Genomic DNA, 21,312 nt, shown 5'->3' on the forward strand with positions numbered 1-21,312 from the left:
ATAATATGCGTAAGATATTTTAATTATTATTAATTCGTTTTCGCTTCAAACATTTTTTATGATGAATTACAACTAATGTAGAATAAATGTTTGACAAAATATACTAACTAAGACATTCTCTATTCATCAAATAATTGACATAAAAACAAATAGTGATCAGTTTATAGATACACGATAAACTGATTTTATTATATTTAATTTTTTATTTTTAAATTTAAGGCGGAATTTATAGTTAAAAAATTCACATTGATACTTGATCACATAATTATTTACCCTTTTCAACATTTATCACCAGCATATACAGATCAAAGATTTGAAGTAATAAAGGGAGCTTTTATTGTATTCTGAGGCCTTTATCGATAGTTATTACTGTTCTACAAGTTCGGATATCCTGCTATATGCAACATTTTAATTCATATAGAATATATGTGACATTAGTTTTAGCTGTTATTATATTTATATCTTAACAGAATACCCGGTTAAAATATAAATTATATAAAATATTGTCGATATAGAGACTGATAGCGCATTTGTTAGCTCCCATAAGTATATATCCTGTAAAACACTTTCATGTGAAATATAAATACAGAAAAATACAAAAAGCCGAAATTAATTAGAAAGCTGAATTTAATTATTCACGACTCACAGGAAATAAATTTTTAAAATATCGGTTGTAGATATTATTCTTATCTTCGAACTGCATATTGTGAAATATTCTTGTTAAAATAAATAGTCGATATATCCGATTTATATAAATATTCAACCTAGAATCTTGAATTTTAATTGTTATCGTATATATTTTCCTCACGGAATAGCATTGATAAATTATCAATCTGGTGATTAATTCCGCCTAGCTACACTAGACACAGCAAACACTTTTAATCCGATCAACAGTAAAAAAAATCTTATAGCTTAAAACTTACTATATGTTTTGGCTCAAAACAAATTTTATTGATTTCTGAACGAAAGAGCAAGTAATCTAAGTTTTTATTAGTATTTTGTAGATATTTCTGTTTCGGTGACCCTATTGACTTGATCGATACCGTTAATCCAATAAAGATTATTTTTTATATTATGACGATAGGATGCAAAAAAAATTAAAATATTAGTCTAAATTCTATGCTTTTTTGTGTTTTACGAAAAACATTCCATAGGAGTGCTCGAAGATCGCATCAATTCGGAAATTAAATGTAAAAATATCAAAGAAATTATCGGTTAAAGTGTGTCATTGAAAAAATCAAATTGATCAAAAAACGGCTTTTAAAATGGATATAAAATACTATTTAGATAATAATACAGTTAAAAGATAATAGATTCTTTTGGCCGTGTTTATAATTTTATATATATACCTTTTATGTAAATAGTTTCAAAAAATATATATAAGAGCTCCTAATTCTCCTACATAAGTTAAAATTTAACCAGAAATATTCTAATAATGCAGCAATTTTTTCTATTATTACATATTTTTTGCTTTCTTTTTCTCTTATTAATATTGTAGCAATTATCATATATTTTTGATGAATAATTTGTTGTTTTTTTTTATAATAATCGATTTCTTCGTTTTAGATTTATTTGTCGACTTTAAACTCTACAAATAAATATAATACATATAAAAATATAATTTTATTTTCTCTGGGAATTTCCCCATGTAATAAATATTTAAGTTAAATATAAATACTGATAATAGCCAAGATATTTTTTAAGGCGAGATTTTTCGCGAAGCGTTGATTTTCTGAACACATGGAAAATATTATGTCTGCAATTTTGACTGTTTTAAACTTAATTTTATATATAAATGATATATATTTTTGATTGTAACCGCTTTAAATACACCTCTTTATTGTATTTTTCTTCCAATGCGGGCTTTATCACCATTCCACTTAAGCTTCCCAAGTTTACATGCCCATCAACAATATCGAGTATTTTCTGCCTTTGGTGTGGATATTTCGATTAAAATAAATTTATTTTAAACTAATAAGATTCATGCTAAATAGTTATCAGCAAAATCCAATATGTGCAATTTCAATTCACCCGAATTTTTCAGATATCACTAATATTTCCTTAAAAAAAACTTTATATGCCATATAGCTATCTCAATAGTTATATTGCAAATTTATCTCATCGAACACACTTACCATGGTAAAGAAATAAAATCTAAACGATATAATAAATTCAAAATCGACAGTCGTAATACGAGTCACATAATAAAATTTCAAAAATACTTTTAATTTTAGCGACAATATCAAAAAAATACCATTCAATTTGATTATTTCTATTAAAATGTAATTTTTTTTTATTTGATGAATATAATCCAAGATAAAAATCTTAATAATCTTATAAAATAATTTATTCTAATGTTATCTTTTGATATAATAATTTTAGTGTTTTCATTTAAGTTTTAACTAATATTCTTTAAAACCATGTTTGATTACATTTTCGCCTTTTGTGTGTCTATTATTCTACTCTTTATTCACATAATACTCAATATAAAATATCAAAGTAAAATATAAAGAGAAAATTAAACGATCTACGGGCTGGTTTTATCTTATTACTTACAATTTATTATTTTACTATGTATTTTTGTAGATGGGTCTAAAAAGCGAACTATATTCATACTTTCTTCTGTCTCAATTTTTTACAACATTTACATTCAAGAAAACATAAATCTAGTTGGAATCTAAATACAATATAAAGACTTCTGCTGATTATAGTCTTATTGATTATGATTGTATTTTTCCACCTATTTTTACTTATTGAGGACAAATCTTGCTTATAGACTTTCTTTCGTTTCAAAACACATAAATTAACATGTTTTATTTGACCATATATATTTATTCTTGCCTTTTTTTTATCGCCTCTTTAATATAATACTTGTTCATTCGAACGTATCACGCATTACTCTGCATTATTTTACATAATTTCTATCAAAGTTTTTTTAAACGCTTATTATTTTTAGACTTTTTGATAAAAGTACCAATATAAAGTCCCCTTTATCTGTATATGCCTCAGCTTTTGTTTTTATCCATAAAAAAAAGTTATTGATAAATTTAGCTGCGTAGATTTAATTCAACCATTGAAATCATCTCAATCATGTTTATAACTGTTTTTTTGTGTGCAGATACATCTAAAAATCGAGTCAAGTTATTTCAGCGCGACAAGAAAGGTTATGCCACCAATAGTGACTTTATTTTCACGTCGATATCCGGCCATTGTTTTCAGAATTTCATGCGTCTAGTAGCATAATTTACCGTTTGGCAATTTAACATTGTCTTTAGGTGCGGGAAATTCAAACCCTTTCAACTTATAATATTTATTTATGTTCAAGTTTCTTTTTTTCTATTTAGAAGTGATCAGCCCATTGGGAATATTGCACAACTCTTTGATACACCTTACCCTGATATTTCTTCATCGAATGCTCTTCTCATCTCGAATGTGATGAGTTCAAGTGTCTTGCGGAGTGTGAGAGCTTGCATGTATGTTTCTACTTCATCCGTATCTTTAGCACCTTAACATATTATATGCAATTCTGTAACCAATCCATCCCAAGTCATTACATATGATATTATTCTTGTTTTATATTTGTAAATTAAATCAAGTTCCTTCTCCAAGATGTCATACTTCCTATATTTTTCATTCTTTCAACTTATATTTAGTATTATATGGAAATTTACATCTACTAAATCATTAAATTTCGCTATATTCTCAACTTATGATATACGACATGTAAAATTTAAATTAGTTGTCTATATGATTACTATCAAATTGATTTTATTTTACAATCCCTTTTTGAAGATAAATAAAGCAATATAAATATGACATATTTTTTATAAAAAAACTGTGGGAACGATGTATTAAGTCATTAATTATATCAAAACATATATTTTAATTCTACAAAATTATATAAAGATTTATATAATCAAACTTCAAATATAATAAATGTGCCTGAATATTTCGGTTGTTTTGGATTGCTGTGTATCAGATCAACAGTTTATAGCTGTATTCATTATTATAATTCTAAAAAAAAACATGGTACGGAAAATTTACGACATATCTGAAGAAGAACATGTCTCTATATAAAATTTGCCGTGGTTTTCTAAATTTATTCAAAAATTTTCAAGAAAATTAAAAAAAAAGAATAATAAAATAAAAATTAGGTAGAAATAATAAAATATACTTGGTAAAAAAATTTCAACTTAAGTTATTGTGGAAAAACTATAAAAATAAATTTATGAAAAACGTGTTATTTTGTATTCTGAAGTTTCAAATAACAATCATACGATTACATATTTTCTATGTCTTAAAACTTTATTTTAAAATTAATAATTCTTTGATGTAAGTCCGAATGAAAACTCGAGGCTTATTTTTAATCTTAATTGGAGGCTTTAATGCTTTGTTTATTTGGATCTTGTAAAGAATATCCATTCTAATTTGTTTATAACTTCGGCCATATGAATATTTATAAAAACAAATAAATCATTGAAAATCATATATTTAAATAAATAGTATATAATAAAATTTATGAATTAAGGATATTCAGTTGAATTGTTACTATATCAATTTAATTATCAAACTTACATTTGAATATTATAATCTTAATGATTAAGCATGGAAAATAAATGAGATCCGATAGTAGAAGGATAAAATATTATAATCTTCGGCGTGATAAAAATACTTTGTATACATATTTAATAATATGGAAATTGCTTCTATTAAAGCCTTAAAAGTAAAATTCTTACCTAATATTTTTTAAACACACAGATAATGGAAGTTTTACAATAAATATAAAGTTAACAAATATAACAATGTGACTGCTAAAAAAAACTTGAATGTTTAATAACGTTAAGGATTTTATATTTTTTAAATTGTATTCAAGATTTGTATTTCGATTTGTTTTGCCGGGAAAAAATTTTCACATATAAAAAAAAATTCTCTTCTGCGTCAATATTTTGCCTTTGTGCAATGTATGAATAGCTTGGGTCAAATCTGGTGATAGTAATTATGATTTTTTATGAAATGAAAGGTGGCTTATTATCTTTGAATTAAATTATATTTTTATCAGTTGTGTATACATTACCAATACAAAAAAAGATTTTATATTTTTGGCTTAATTTAGTATCATTTATAGACGTTTTTTGGGGGAGGAAAATTATTTTTTCGACACAAACTTTTAGTTTGCTAAAACATCTCTTTTACTCCGCAGAAATGATTTACACATGCTAGTTGGTTTTTTTTAATAAAATTATTTAATGCGAACGAAACTATATAACATATTGAACTGATTTCTAAAGGCCTTGAGTTGGCTTTATTTTTTTTGCTTTTATTTTCTATTATATCGGTATAATAGAGATTGATAACGCCTTTGGTTTCATCCATAATCACTTTTTAAAGTTTTCGGACTTAAAATATAATATAAAATTTTGTAAATTATATATGAATTTTTCGTTGATATGGTTACAGTAAAAACTGTGATTATATGCTAAAATATATGAGCTTTTATTGATTTATATATTTTATCTCTTTTAAAGATGATATTCAATAGAAGACAGCAAGGTATAAAATTTTTCTTCTATAAATTTAAAGCTAGTTCATATATTTTAAAATGCAAAGAATACGAATAGAGCAAAAATATATATTCATTATTATTTAATGTGTTCAAATTCTTTAAAAATTCCATTATATATTGTAATAAATTAGTTAGTTGCTGTATATTTCCTCCTGCTTTTTTCTAAAATCTTGTATTATTTATAAAGAAATTATAATAACTAAATTATGTGATGATTTAAAATTTTATTTTAGGATTAAGAAATAGAGCCTAAAAGCATAAATCAAGTTGTATTTTTTCAAAATACGATTTTATAATAACTAGCACCAATAATCATATGAACAATGTTTATCACTTTATTTTGCAAAATATAATAAAATAATGGCGAATACAGACGAATAGAGCAATTAAAACATTCATTATATATCTTTATGCATAAGTATACTTCTTTATCTATGATAATAGTATGATTTTCGTTTTCTCTACTAAGATGAACGAGAAACTGTAAAGTATGACTATTTTTCGTAATTATAAAATTTTTTTTTTCCTCTGTTGCATAAAATTAAAAAAATAATTGCGTATTATAGACATTTATACCATATGCATATGAATTTTGTGATATATTAGACTTGACTAAAATAAAATACATTGATTATAAATGATTAAACAAGATTTTTCTCTATTCTATGTTTTTAAAACGCATTTTTAATATTTTAAGCTATAGAAGCCCACATATACATTTTTTGTCATAATATACCGTTTTGGCCTTCATAAACTTTTACAAAACAAAATAATCACTTTATTATCTAGAGAAAAAAACTTGTAAAATGGAATTTATTTACCCTTTTTGATACAAATATCATTAGATTCACTAAAAATGTTATAAAAAATAAATTCAACTCAATTGTTTGATTATATAACTTGAATCCGTAAAACATTTTCTATATAAATTCAAGTTTATTTTAAAGATATATAGCCATTTCTGCAAAATAATAAAGAGTTGAAATCATTGTTATTTTTACGCATAGTAAAAGTAAACTATGAATATTATATTTCCAAATAATGTATAATAAACGCATGGGTGATTAATTTGCCATATAATTATGAATTACGGTATTATATAGTTTATATACCCAAGAAACAGTTTAAAATTTGTTTTAAAATCTGTATTTCGTAATATTAATCAAAAAAAAATTTAAGTTCAAATTGATTTTTCGGGTTCGGCAAAAATAAATATTTGTACTCTCAATCCAGTCGATAAATATTATAAAGTATTTTAGTGAATTCCTTTATTCGTGTATTTTTTGTAATTTTACAACTAAAACCTCATTGCACTTGAATTATTTTTTTTAGATTTTGATATTAATGATCCTGTAATGAAATACTTTTAAAAAAATCTTTTTAGCTTATATAAATGTTAGATTTGTGTTTTATTATTTTTATATCGTTTTTTTATCTAGAATTATCAACCAGAAGTATATCCACCGCATATTAAATTTGAATTTTTTATTCATCAGACGTCAGTTTTTATATCTGAATACATTTTCCGTCTTTCTATATGAAATCTTATTAAAACATATATTTATAATACCTGTATTGTACGCGTTTCTTTTCTTCATAGACTACCATTATAAGATCTTATAAATTTCAATTTTTTGATGATGATCTAAACCAAGTTTTTTTTATATAGCTATAAATATTCGAATAAGTCATGAAAATGCGAAAAATATATAAAGACCGCAAAATGATTTGATGCTTTGCATTGAAATATCTTTTTATAGAAGATAAATTCGTCAAATATAATGAAATTTATATAAAGATGATTTAAATTTTACTATCATAAATGAAATCACATTTATTCTTCTGGATATTTGTTTATGATCATGTCTTTAAGGGCTTTAAAAATAATAAATTAAAACTCAGATTTACTTAATGATCAGCAGAAAAGTATTAGATCAGAATATTATAAAAATAAAAGCCGTGTGAATTTATTTATTGCAAATGATATATTTTAAATTATAAATAAAAGAATCTTGTATCTTTTTACTTTCCGTTCTCCCGTGTATATATCAAAAAACCCAAAATTTTTTCCCACTTGCCTTTTATCACCTTAAGTTATTTTTATGCTTATTTTTAAGAAATAGATCATGTGTATGTGTTGTGGATGTTTCTGGATTTTCTTTTGATGTTTAAGTATGTTTTGGAAAGCCATAAATTATAATTTTATAACATTAGATATTTACTTACTAGATAATATCGATGAATACTAAAGATAGGCATTCAGAAATTTTTAGGCATAGACTATAGGCATTATTATGATACATATTGTTTTCTAAAAAACATGAAGGAATCATTTATTATAAAAAAACAATGTATATAAAATTAAATAATTTACACTTCCGAGGGAACTTGGTTGTAATTTTATTTATTTATAATATAGAATTCCATAAATTTTCAAACAATATTTTATCACAAAATTGTTCACACATTTTTATAAAAATACTGTTTATATTAATTTAAAAAAAAATTGTACATTTTTTGTGTATCCTAAAACTTTATTATTTAAAATTGTTGTATACTTGTATAAAACTATTTTTATTATCCTAAATAGTTGTTGTCATAAGTTTCTAGATATGTAATTATTATATTCAACAGTGTATTTTCGTATTTTCAACGTCTATCACATATATATCAGTTTCATTATTTTCCTATTGTTTCTATTCCATATTTTAGTCGTTAATGCAAATTTAAAATTTCATACGGTAAGTAATAGTAAACCATATATTTTTTTGAAGTTTGTTTCATTTCAAATCAAACTCGTGTATTTTAAAATTTTAAAATCCAATTCAGGACAATCTCTAGTTTCAACTATTCTATTTGACAAGGAAATATATTCGAAAACAGTTTATTTTGGCATATTTTATAGATTTAGATGGTGATGCATATATTCAATAATACAGAATCTAGCTAATCAAGTTAGATGACGGAGTAAAATCTATTGAACTAAATTTTATTAAAAATATTGTAAAAGTAACAATAAAAGGCCATCACACAAAATATATAAAAATAAAAGATTTGTGGGATAAGGCGTATCGCATTTTTTATTATCCTTGATTTTTTTATCATTAAATGACGAATCATAATATCAATGCACGAAAAAGTGTATATAATAAAATAAAACACCTTTAACCATAAAATAAAGCAAAAAAATGTGATTCATTATAAAAATTATTTTTAATTATTACATGCCTTTTATTCTGGTCACAATCATCTGAAAATTTGATCATAAGTTAAATATGAATTTAAAAATGGGACAAACTTGCGAAATTATCTAATTGAATAAATAAAGAAGAAAAAAATATATTTAAAAATATTATAAACAATGTTACGAATGAAAAAAAAAGATGATGATTGAGCTATATGCTAAAGAAATACAAAAGCATACGCACAATGGGCATCTCGAAAAAAATTATTTTTTAAAAGATGTAAACATGAGTTTCTAATATTACATGTAAAGTAGAATATCGTTTAGTGCAAGTAGGCTTAATTCATAAAGAAGAATTATTGGGTGGTTTATAAATACACACGGGAAAACTTATAGAGCTATAATACCTAAATACGCTCTTATGTCATGAAAAAGTGGTATCTATCCATTACAAGATGTTTCGATGACCATGAATATCTAAAAATGAGGGAAAAGCCATAAAATATTGTAAAAATAACACCTAAAAGACATACCGACATTTCTATTTGTATATTCTCACCTTTGTAGTTCTTTCAAATGTATAATTATGAGATAAGATACTTTAAATACATAATGAACTGTAAGTTATAATTAATAATTTTATATCTTCAGAAAATTCAATTTACACAGAAATTACGATTTAAACATATATTTACAAGAAATAAAAAGTGTATATGGGGGTAAAACTAGCTTTTTTGTTCGCAAATATAAATTGATGCAAATCATAAAATCTTACATATTGTCTTCTCTTCAATAATAACACAACCGTTTATACATATAAAACATTTATTAAATTTAATGCATAAAGAATCATTTCTAATCACACAACAAATAAAATTTATATAATCCAGTCATAATATTTCTACTTATGATGGTAACGCTCGTTTCTTTCTATTTTTTTATTTAAAAAATAAATATATTTTTCATGCAATAAGCTTTTTGACATTTGCTTCAATAAAGAGCACAAGATAAATTCAAAAAAAAATGCTGCAATTTTGATTAATATTTTTATTATGTTCAAATAAACATTGATATTTTATAAGATGTAATTTATAAATTATTAAGAATCGCATGTCTGATATTAAAATATGATATTCGTGATATTAATTAAAAAATATTTGAAATTCTACCATAAATTATTTTTTTCATCTAATTCTACATTTGAACTAAAAATCAATATTTCTATTATAATTCTAAATTCTGGGTCATCACATTCAGGTTATATAATTATTTATTCAACGGACAATAGAAAGCTTTTTAAAAGTAAAATATTAGATCGGGTGTTACATAAATCTATATTTTTTTTGTAAAGAAATAAAATCATATTTGAAAAATTATTTATTTCTTGTAAATAACATACATGAACATCAATAAATGTTGTAGCTAATATTATAATATAAAGGCGTTTAGAAAGACAAGTCTTTACTTGTAAAATTAAAATTTATATTGAATGTCCGCCCATAAAACAATTTAAACTATAAATCTGAAAACTAGACTAAAAAAGTATAAATTCTAAGGAATATAATATTTGATATTAATATATTAAATTGAATTTCCACAAAGGTTAGATAGCTATTTAATAATAAATAAAACAGAAAATATGTCATTAACGGGCTTCTAATACCTAAAAATAGCTGTTTGTATTTTCAGTATGCAAACATTGTCGCATATATGTGTTGGTAGCTGAAGCAGAAATAATATTAGAAGTGATAAATAAATTTTTTAAAAATTGTTGTGGGAATTACAGATAGATAACAATAGAATAAAAATCTTAAAGATCATTATGTTGCAATTTTAAATATTTTATCTTCTAAAAGTATTATTTTACGGACGCAAATTCAATATTTAATCCTTTACTTTTAAAATAATTAACATTTTTAATCCTTTCATAATAGTTTGTAAATACCACTTCATACGATTCTAATTAAAAATTTATATTTATTAATATAAGTCGGTGAGTGAAAACAGCGAAATTTGCTTTGAGCACAAATAATAACCACCAATCGCATATTTGTAAACATAAATGGCCACAATATGATACAATTTTTATTACGAATTGAAATAATGACATTTAAACAATCAAAGGTGTAGTTTATGTTGGCGAACTTGACTTTCAAAGGACTGTAAATAAGCGTATATTGTTTTTAGACCAATATTTTAAAAAAAAGATATAGATAAATGATGTATTAGCATACATGACATAGTTCGGAAATATTTAAAACTCGAATTTTAGTATGTTAATCACAAGTTTGCGTCGAAAGAAGTAATTCGCATTACAAATGCAAAAAATATTACTGTATAGTTCAAGTCGTAAGAATTTTGAATGCAATAGATCTAATTCATTTTATGAAAAAATAAAAACATAGCTTTATATTTTAACATTTTTCTTTGTTTTAAACATTAGAAATTCAAGATTTTATTTCTCTCAAAATGTTGTATATCTAGAAGATAACAGAAAACAATATAAATTTTAGATTAAAAAGTGTTAAGTTTATTTTTAAGTGATTGACATGCCTAGATTTCATTTCAGGCTTGTTTTAGGGCATTCTAATATTAAGATATTTGCTAATTAAAAACCTACAAATCAAAATATGACACTTCGCAACCTCTTCTGGGCCCTGGAATTTAGAATTATCAAGATTTTGACAGTGTTCATCTAATTTTTTTTCAAATATCTCGTATTTTTTCTTTTTGTCGTGAAAGTTATTGACCGAAAGAAATTGGCAAATCCAAAATAATCTTTTATAGTGTTCTGAGGAAATATATATCGGGAAAAATTCATGAACTTCTTCTTCTAGTGGGTTTTCTCTGTTCATATAATAATTAAAAATCTTATTTATTAATTCACTGCGGTAAAGGTCTTTGCCTCGTACTTCTGTGCTTAGATAGAGGGTTAAAAATGTAGAAAAACATGCTGCTAGTTCAATATTAACAGGACTATGGCACTTATCACAATAAATTAATATGGCATTTTCAATTAGTACCAATCGGATTTTATTTATTCTATAGTTCGATAGTGTTATATTTTGAACCATTACTTGTATAAATAAATTATTAATCAGATTTCTCGCTTTTGCGAAGTTAACTGTAAATATAGTTTTTTTAAACACTTCTATATCTGTTGTTTTTGGAAAAAAAGATTCACAAAACCTTTCATATAATATGAAAATTGCATCTCTCATAAACCTTCGTTTAATTATACTTAAATATTTTAACCCTGTAAGTCTGTGAATTTCATTACATCTTATTATATCTGGAAAAAAAAGCATCCCATATTTTTTTCCTGAAATATTTAAAGGACATTCTTCGAATAAATTTAAATCTGTATTGTCCGTATGTATAATTGTTTTACATTTTTTATTCATGAAAACAGATTCCAGGTAGTTATTTATTATTCTTCTAATTTTATCAATCAGAATTACATCTACCGAAAAGATTTCCGATCTAAAACGACTCATGCATTCATCATAAGTTTTCAGCGAAGGTTTTTTATTTCGACACCATTTGTCAATATATAGATTTCTTCTCTTGATAAAATTCAATATCGGAAATTTTTTTAAAACATAATATAAATGGTGATCTACTTCTTTTTCATCGACAGAAATCCCTTTGATTTCATCCAGTACATTTTTTAATCGAATTGGATATGTGGTTAATAAATATTTACAGTTTTCAAAACGGCCTTTTTCGTCGATTTTTTTTAGGTTTCTAGAAGTTGACGAATCATTTTTTGTGTTCTTTTTAATTGCCGAAGAACGACGATTCACCGAGCTGATAGATGTAAAGGTCTTATTAGATGCAAAAATCCCTTTATTTCCATGTTTTAGTGATTTTATCTGCTTATGTTGTTTACTTTCGTCGATTGTAGGCAATATTAAGCTTCTGTTCCTATTTTCATTTTCAGTATCGGTTTTTTGGCTAGGTGGCCTCTGAATTCCAAAATATGAAATGTGCGGATATCCCAAATAATCTAATTGCTCGCAAACTTCCAATGAATGTAACTCTTGTTCGTCAGCACATACATTTGGATTGAAATTATCAGAAGTTGGAGAAAGTTCTTTGAGATAATACCCATCTTGTTTTAACATATTGGCATCCGAGCTTTTAAAATCTTGAAACGAATCATCAAGTGATTCTTCTTCCAACATTTTATGCATTAAAACAATTGGTGTGGTTAAAACTTCGCTGTTTATCTGATCAAGCATGCTCTGCATAAGAATTTGTGCACTTTCCTCTCTAATATCCAACGAACAATTGTAGTTTTGAATAAGTCTAAGATATGTAAGAACTTTCAAAAACACATTTAAGTGTAGAAATATATTCAGAAGAATTTTAATCATCGGTTTTATTATAATTAGAAGGATGATTCTCTTTTAACAAATAAAAATGATTAAAATGTGATTTATAAATTGATTAAATAAGTTTATATATGGAAGTGCTGATAAGAAAATTCATATCTATAAGAAGCCTTTGCTATATTCTAGAAATATGGCTTGAAAAACAATTTTATATTTAAATCACTATATGTGGGTTTACTTACATGCAGTGAAGATACATTGAGGCATTTGAAATGAATTATTTTATGATTATTTATTTGTGTGATAGATTATACTTCAAAAGATTGCAGAAAATTCAAGTTTAAAGATAAAAAAATATAAAAAATAATATTTTACATTTTCTGTGCTTCTAAATATCAGATATAATTTAAATACGTTACATCATGTATTCAAAAAATACTTTCACATTCTATTTCCATTATTTCAAATACGTCATTTGGCTGATAATAAAGGATTATTTTTTCATTATTAAAGCTTTACTATATCTTAAAGCCCATGTTTTGACAATTTAATAGTGAGAAATTATATGTTAATATCTGCAACAGAATATATTCATAAGTAAAATATAAGACCATCATATAAATTCATCATTTATAAGTGTATTAAAATCAAACATAAACCGCCCTGTTTAAAAGAGCGAACTCATATTTCCTCCACACCCGCAGTCATTCTTTTTACACATTCTTCTATAATTTTTACTCTAAAAGATACATGAACTTAATGTTTCCACCTTTATTTTTCTTTATTTGGGTGCTCTTGCTGGTATTCCTAAGTTAAAAATTATTCAACACAATATTTTTTCTATATAGTTACTTATAAAAGGATTTAAACCTAAATTATCTCTAATTGAAATCATAGCGCAAATATTTACATATTCAATAAACCATTTTCAACAATAAAATATAGGTTTCATAGTCCAATAATGTTTGTAATGTATATTGCTATGATTTTGATCTATTTTAATAAATATAAAGCATTATAGAAATATTTATATATTATGTAGGTGTAAGAATGAGTTTTATGAAAGTTTATTATTTAATTTCGTATCGTAAAATATATGATTCATGGATCGGCATTATCTATTAATGGAATATATTTTTACTTTCTTACGTGACTTTTGTTTTTGACTTAATTGGTCAAGTATTTTGAAAATTTTCTTCGTTTGTATTAAAGCATATCTTTAGTTTGATTTCTAATATTATAAAATAATATTCATCATATTCATGTCAGAATCTATAATATACAAAGCCGAAATGCACAAATAAAAATCATCAAAAATATTGTAAATTTATCTAATCCACTAGCATTAAAGCATAAAAGTCTAAGAACATTTACCAAAGAGGGGTAGAACAGGTATTCGTATGATATTCTGTGGCTATATAGATCCAATGAATACTCGGAATCAGATAAAAATTACCATTGGTCAATGCTGTCACATTTATATTTTTGGTTTTCATTTTTATAGATTGCACTTAATTTGTTTTATATACATGTAATTTTCTATGAATTTTTTTTTACAATTGTTTTATATCAATAAATATACTATAACTATTTATTATGCGTAATTAAAGATTATACATAGTAAAATATATCCGGATGTACGTAGTCTTATTAAACAAGGCATTTTTTTCTATTAAACATAAGTTAGCAATCATTTAAACAAAGAAATCATCTGAAATATATAAATACGAAAAACTAAAATAAAGGAATCTAAAAGAATATTTGACGCATTTTTAACGATTAATTTTAAAACTATTTTACACATAAACTTTTTTTTATTTACAAAGAGATCAAATGATTTTCAATAATAACCTATGAATTTTTAAAAAATCAAAAAGGCTAAAGCTAATGACAAAAGTAGTTCAGAGAGCTCTTTAATTCTTCCTTTAATCATTAAGAAAATTACATACCATCTGTAATAATTGACGGGTTATTACGTGAATAAATGCCAGGATACATATTTCATATATTTATTTTTGGTTTATTAATTGTGTTGATATATAAACGCCACAGGGTCTAATACATTCAATATAAATGAAACAATAAAACGACATACTGCAAATATCCAAATAAAATTACATATAATAGAAGATAAATTTACTTTGAAATTTATATTATGATTTAATAAAGATCAAAGAAATCACTAAAGCAACATTAAACCCCTACTTATACTTTATAATTTTAAGATCGTTTTTTTAAATTAAATAAAAAATATACATATTTAAGGTTTAAATAGAGAGAACATATTCTAAAACCGATATTTTCCCGTTAATATTCAGTTTTAAAATATTCCGCGGAAATCTATATAGACATTTCAAAGAATAATTTTTTTTTATGATTACATAGTTGCGAATTAAATATAAATCAGTAATGCAAGCTAAAAATATTAATATTAAAGTTATGCAATCTTTATCTTGCAAATATTTCTTCTTTAATCGAATTATCATCGTAATAACCTACCGCAGATTTATAAAATTACAATATACGCATACAAATCAAATGACAGAGATAGTAATTAAATTACAAAAGATTATTTTGATTGATTTTGAATCGTCATCACATAATTTGATGATCTTCATAATAATTTTGGTATTAAAAAGAAATTATATCAGCGAATAATATTATTTTGTGCATAAGTTTTTTAATTTGTTTTATGAACGTATTTCTGCCTTTGATAATTACTAAATTGAGTTTATACTCATGCTTATTGTTAATTTAAAATCAAGATCTGATTATTGGATTTGTTTGAATAAATTTGCCGAGTTTTTTTAAGATAAACTTTTTATAACTATATAATAAATGGAAACACATAAAAACTTCTTATTGCCACATATTATAAGGCTGAAAAAATATTTGCTATATATGTAAAAAATACATACGACAAATTATTCAAGCTTAAACTTAACTAATTAGATATAGAACATGGTTAGCGCAATACTCTGAGCTTTTGTCTATTATAATACCTTCTTAATGTTTAGTACTCAGCTTATTAAAATACTTTTGCTTTATTTTATCCGAGATTTTGTTAAACAATCCTAATTTACATATGATAAGTAAAAATTTAGACTGAATTATTCGAAAATATATACCCGTTCAAATATATTAGTATCATATAAAATTAAATATATGTTGTAAGAAATCGAAGTAAGTAACCAGATTAGGGTATATACATACAAACTTTGGATTGAGAAAAAGCTTCGATTTAATAATTATTGAACGGAGGTGAAATATTTGGAAAGACTTTTGAGGCAAGAAAATGTCATAAATTATTATAATGCTGTACGCACGAGATATAAAGCAAGTTTTTCTTGAGAACAAAATCTAAAATTAAAATATATGATTCAGCCTTGAAATAAATAAATATATGGTGTAAGTATTCCAGAAAACTAAATAAGATAGATTTCAGTATAGAAAGAAAAGAATAGAGGGCCAAAAGAATATAAAAATTTTTTTTAAATGTTTTAAAAACAATTATTAATTTTTTTGATACATTATAAATTTTTATTAGTGAAAGAAATTTTGAATTTTTTAGTAAAGAGGAATAAATTCTTGAATTAAAATATATTGAAGCGCATATATTATACAAGGCATTTTATCTTAAATATTTTTGATGTTCAAGCTACAATGCAAAATAAGTTTAATTTTTGAATATAAATTGCAACTTAGATATTTATTTCAATAACACAAAATTCAACGATTAAATTTCTTTATTTTTACTTAAAGAAATATAATTTATATGATTTATGTATAAATAATGTTTTCTGTAAAAACCAAATTTATTCATAATAATTTGTGCAGAAAGTCTGGCATAATTTTTTAATCCCTTCTTTAAGAAGATGCCGATCTAATTTTCTGTTTTGATTTTTATAAGAAGATTCCAAAAATCTTAATTGTATATCTTTTTGTAGCAGCGCTAAATAACGACGTTTAAATATTAAAATAAAATGAAAGCACGTTGTGTGAATTCAAATCTTTAAAGATTTGCACAATCAGATTTTTGCAATGTGAGCATCTAAACAAGATAAATAAATCGTCATATTTAATACCGCGAAAAGACTAAATCCAATTTTAAATAGACTCTAAATACTCAAAAAATACAATTTTAGCACATAAAATTTTTTTATCATCGTATTGATTATTACATAAATTATTTTATATCAGAAATGCTTTGTTTCTAAAAAAAAATAGGTATGCTTTATTAAATTAAAAGTTGGTTAAAAAAAGAAATAAATATTTATCAGCAAATACCTTTTTAACTTTTAATAATAAACGAATGTTCATTTTTATATTGTGTTTGATCTGAATTAAAATTTATTATCTAAATATTTTTTCAATATTGGTTGTTGATGAAATGCAAAGATGCATTTATGTAGTTCACAATTCATAGAAATAAATTACAGCATTTGCATTATAAAGCTGGCCTTTACATTTTAATCTAACAAATATTTTTTTGCTTTAAACATAAGCTAATTGAACTATAAAAATCATAAATTTATAGAAAGAGCATCTAATTATATAAATTATTCTTTTTATATCTTTACAGCGTACTGCCATGAAATTATTGTAAAAATTAGAGCTTTTAGATTCGAAAATATCTGAAGTTGAATTTCCGACATCGAGTAAAAGTTATTCTCTTGCATTTATATTATATAATTTAATCGAAAACTTTCAAGCATAAAATACTTAATCGTCCGAGTTCATTTCAACCATATAAGCAAAAAAAATCCATCCGTATCCAGTCTCTTCGATAAATATTAAAGATGATTTCTTTATGTATATATCAATTATCGTAAATATTATTGATAATATAAGCTTTATTGGGTTTTAATAGTAAATCCAGAAGATTTTAAAGGTCGTTTAAGGGAATTCCATGGCTTTGTTCTATAATACTTTTTTTATTTTACTCATAACAGCAATCATACCATGGTATCTAATATTGAGCTTAATAAATTTTTGTATAAGTGTAGTATTTACAAGATTACCGTAATATTTTTTTTTCGACGATATACAGTTCAGCTTTTTACACGAAGAAATTATTTTGAATTGATTAAAAGTAAAAAATCGGTTAGAATGTAAATTTTTGCCTAACTCTCGCGTTTAAATTTAAGTATGATGATGCCAACTGTGTTTTTATAGTTTATTAATATATGTATCTATTTTAATGATTTTTTGTCAATTCAGAGGTATTGATATTAAATGATAACTGTGTTTTTTATATTGCGGAGTTTACAAAAGATCAATTATATGCTATTAGATACCAGTTTTCCCACTGTTATTTTCTTTAACGAGTATTTTTCTCCATGGTTATACATGATCATATATATTAACGATATAAGAAACCGTTTTTGAATTTATCATATTTTTTCGAGGCATTTATAATGGCACTTTACTTCTTATCACTGTTTTTTCTCCTTACTTGAAGGCTTTGTACGCTTTTTTTCCTTATATTTTTCATTAAAGAGATCTAATGACTAATTTTCATTAATAATAATCAAAATTTCATCAGTCTTTTAAAAAATATATGAAGATTATTCAAAGGCGGACTTTTAGCGCATAATAAATATTGAATTTAGTTGAAAAGAGATGAAGTCGGATTAAAAGCCATGTATGCTAATTTTAATAACACCAAATATTTTATTTTGACGCAAATAAAATATATTAAATTGAGTTGAAAAGGCAATGGAGTAATTTCTATGGATAGTATTACGTTGAAACCCATTTTATAGCTTTTTTTACAGGTATTAAACATAAAATTAGTTATAAACAAATTATAACTATTATAAAATGGATATTAAATCTATAATCGCCTTGAAATATTTTCTTACAAGACCTTGAGAAAATTAATAATAATACAAGTATACTTTTCTCTTCCGAATTTATATTATTACAATTTATTAGTTTTTAAAAATAGCCTTGATATTATTCTGAAGATAAGACATAGTCACGACATATCAATATAGCATATGTATAAGATAAGTCAATTGAAATATTTATTTTTCTTGATTTGCGTGTATTAGTTTTGATGTTCATCTTGAAATAACACCGTAGTATTGAATGTATGTGAGAGACATTACAAGTAATGCTGTCTCTTTATGAAATTTTCTTTTTAGTGTTATGCAAGAATTACAATTTTGTAATCATTTTTAACCTATAATAGCCTGTTGCAGTAAATAGTAGCGATAATATCATATATTTAAGATATTTCCAAGCCATAGGATTGAATAAGAATAGAAGGGGTATCGGTGGAGATATAGCAGAGAAAGAGATGGTAGAAGTATTGATGAAGTTTACACCAAAGATTTTATCACACAATCTGTTTGAGAAAATAAAAAAGTTGAATCTAAAATTGACCCAAAAATAAAAATATTATTTCAGATATTTTTAATTATTTTTCTTAACAACTCAGCAAATTTTGGCTAATATAAAATAATGTGTGCTAATTATTGGAAAAAATTATAAATAGTTAATAGGTCGTGATTTTATAAAAAGCCAGACAAGGACCACAATTTAATTCTTAATTTTTTTTATTAATGGGCCATATTTATAGTCGTAATTTTAGTTTTTTTTTCTCAGGCACAGCTTGCTTGATTCTCTGTACAGATAGCGTATTTATACTTTCATCTATCTTTTCCTCTCCAAAGTCTTCTTCAATACCCCTCCTTCTTTCGAGACCTAGCAATTCAAGGATTTTTCTCAATCCCAAGGTTTGAATATATGCCTCAACCTGGTTCGTGACATCTAGTTCCTTCAGGTAAGTTCTATGATATCGTGTCACCACACAATTTAATGATATTTATAAATATCTTTATTGATGAAAAAATATTAATAAGGTTAATTTAAGGGTTCGCTTCGGGTCTATATTATAATATTTTGGTTTCTAAACTAGACTGTCAATGCTAATTAATCTTTAAAAAAATAACTTTAACTATGATAAAAAATATATTTATGCCCGATATATATCTTTAGGCAGAAAGAAACAAAAAAATCTCAATTATTTATAGATAAAAATTAATGCTTTGATTATATATATATTTGTATAAATAAACTTAAAACTAGAAATTTATAAACCTACTTTAAAGCAATATAATTTGTGCCATTTTTTATTTTCTTATTTAATATTAGACAATGAACCAGATTTTTTTAATGTGTTATTTTTTCATAAAAGCTATTACTGATAAGAATGATAAAATGTTATATAAAGCGATGTATATTATATATTTATCAATGAAAAGAATCAAACACATTTTACATACATTTTGGTCTAGAAATTCTTTTTAAAATATTTGATGTAAAACGAAAAGACCCCCAATGATTATAAGTAATGAAGAAATGCTCCAAATATTTCCAAATCTTCGAGAGGCAAGATCGTGTGTAGTACAAGAAAATTATAATTTAGCAACAACACTATATTCTGAATTACTGAACACAGCAATAACCGACAAAGGAATGTCAGAAAACGACATTCCTATTTTGCAAGTCAAAATTGAATACGGGGACGCATTGATAAAATCATGTGCTGAATATTTTGCAGAAGAGATTGGGCTTGTTGCAAATCATCAACCACTAAAATTTGCAAAAAGAGCAGAGGTAGAAGAAGATTTGGAAATAGCCTGGGATGTTCTAGAAAGTACTCGAATATTCTTTTCAGAAAATGCAGAATGTTACCGAAATGAATTAATTCGGGTTCATTATCATTTAGCAGATATTTTAATGCTTAATAATAAATTCGATGAGGCAGTGATTGAATATAATAAAAGTGCCGATTTGTGCTTAAATGGAAATGAAAAAATGGTTATAAAGGCGGCTGAATGCTTTGATCAAATTTCTACTTGCCACCAGTTTTCTAAAAATTTTGGAGAGGCCAGTGCTTACCTTTCAAAAGTCATTTTTCTTTATAATGATAATATGAATTTGTTGGGTGAAAATGCCAATGGAAAAATTACCGATATTTTAACTAGAATGGCAGATCTTGAAAATTTGGCTATTGAATCCAACGAAGTTAAAAAAGAAGAAGAGCAAAGAAATTCCGATATCGATCAGAATGAAGTTATTATTGATATTAATAAGTTGAAAAAAAAGAAGGAAAATTCTAATCGTGAAAATTAAATTAAGATTCAATCCTTCAGTTTAAAATTCATTCACATTTATGATTCTAGTTAAATTCCTAAAATTATAATTACATCATAATT

This window comes from Rhyacophila brunnea, unplaced genomic scaffold, assembly GCF_057557595.1.
Source record: "Rhyacophila brunnea isolate RB1 unplaced genomic scaffold, BYU_Rbru_1.0 scaffold_34, whole genome shotgun sequence".
Lineage (NCBI taxonomy): Eukaryota > Metazoa > Arthropoda > Insecta > Trichoptera > Rhyacophilidae > Rhyacophila > Rhyacophila brunnea.